This window comes from Pteropus medius, unplaced genomic scaffold (genome assembly GCF_902729225.1).
Source record: "Pteropus medius unplaced genomic scaffold, Ma_sr-lr_union100, whole genome shotgun sequence".
Lineage (NCBI taxonomy): Eukaryota > Metazoa > Chordata > Mammalia > Chiroptera > Pteropodidae > Pteropus > Pteropus medius.
In genome coordinates this window covers 299,560-301,474 of record NW_024345599.1, presented here as the reverse complement: position 1 = coordinate 301,474, position 1,915 = coordinate 299,560, and the positions used below count along the sequence as shown (strand labels likewise).

Below are 1,915 nucleotides of genomic sequence, written 5' to 3'. Positions count from 1 at the left end.
AGGGATGGGAGAATGGATACATTCTAAGAACGTACGGGGTTTGGCTCAACCCTGACCAAAAGGCTGGTCTCAGAAAGAAGGTTTGCCTGAGGGACATGAAGGACAGAGAGAGCCATGGAGAATGAGGAGGACAAGGAGTAGATTATGTGTGCTGCACAGGCAAGGAATATGCTAGTGTGAAAGTTCACACACATGTATGTGGGAGTTGGAGGTGGAGTTGAGGACAGAACTCTAGCTGCTTCTTTATCGTTTGGGGCTTAACATTTGGGTATTATTTGGTTCTGAAATTTAGATTTCAGGGGCCATTCTAGGTTGCACAGGTGCCAGTGGAGGCCCTGGGGAGTGGAACCATGGTTTTTGCAATCTGTTATAATGGATTCCATTTTAGAAGGAAGTAATTAGTACTTAGCAGTCAGACAGATGTCGGTCAGCCTCCTGTTTCAGTCTTTTATTTGCTCTATGACTTTGGATGTGAAAATATATCTGAAACTGGTTCCTCATCTGTTACATGGAGATAGTGATGGTAGTGTTGCATGATGTTGTTGCAGTTTGATACATGTGGCAAACCGTCACACATTAAGTAAATTCCACACTCAGCTAATAACATTCATTGACTTGTAGTAGATCCATTTGCCAGGGAGCAATCAACATTATATCAATTCTGGTATCCCCAGAATTGCCAGGTACCAGTGCAGATGCAGTTCTTATATCTTATAAACCTTTGAATTTATTTATTTTTATTATTTATTATTATTTATGCCTACAGCACCTGGTCTTCCTAGGTGGTCTCCCATCCAAGTACTAACCAGGCCTAACCCTGCTTAGCTTCCGAGATCAGACTTTGGGCTTGTTCAGGGTGGCATGGCCGTAGACCATGAACTGTGGCTCCACTGGGGTGTGAACCCAGGACCTTCTGCGTGTAAAGCAGATGTGCTAACTGCTACACTGTGGAACCATTTAACCTTTGAATTTAGACCTGAATTTAGAGAGGTAAGAAAGAGACCAGGAGGGAAGAGCAGGCATGACTTTGCAGAAAAAAAGAGGAGGAGCCACAAGGGCAGGGGCAAGACAAGGAACTCTCAGAGCCCACTGAGACAGACTCTCTTCCTGAAAGTATGGTGTGGGTACTCACCCAGAAACAGAGCCCAGTAGTCAGTCACCTCCATTCATTCATTACCAAATACTGAGTGGCTGGTGTGTGACAGGCAGGAAGACAATGTTGGTGATAGCCCTGAGGTTCAACCAACTTCTATTGCTCTTCTGACATATTAATTTCCTGAGGCTGCTGTAACAAATTGCTACCAACTTGGTGGCTTAGAACAGAAATTTATATTCACAGAGTTCTGGAGGCCAGACATTCAACATCAGTTTCACTGAGACGAAATCAAGGTATTGGCAGGGCTTAGACCCTCTGGAGGATCTAAGGGGGAATCTATTCCTTGTCTCTCCTCAGATTTTGGTGGCTGTCAGCATTCTTTGGCTTGTGCCTGCATTACTCCAATCTCTGTCTCCATGGTCACATTGCCCCTTCCTCTTCTGTATGTCAAATCCCTCTCTGCCTTGTCTTATGAATTCATTTGTAATGGTATCCCAGATAATCCAGGATAATTTCCCCATCTCAAAATCCTTAATTTAATTACATTCGCAGAGATCCGTTTCCCAGATAAGCTAACATTCACAGGTTCTGGGGATTAGGATGTGGATTACCACACTGATCAATGACATATGACTGGACATCTGAGGTCATTAAGAGGATGTTCTCTCAGATGATCTGTTTTCCTCCCTTCCTTCATCAGAGGACCTGTCTACATGTAGGAAAGGCGAGTCAGAAAGAGCAACCCCTACCCATACCCCCAGTACTCCACCTCTGTAAAGGCTTTTCAGACTTCCCCTCACCTCTGTCATCCTCTCTTCA

General features: G+C 44.4%; 1 pseudogene; it reads right to left on the bottom strand.

The window, feature by feature from the left end:
- Nucleotides 1–757: 757 nt before the first annotated feature.
- LOC120611585 (uncharacterized) lies at nucleotides 758–873 on the bottom strand (annotated as a pseudogene).
- Nucleotides 874–1,915: the final 1,042 nt, after the last annotated feature.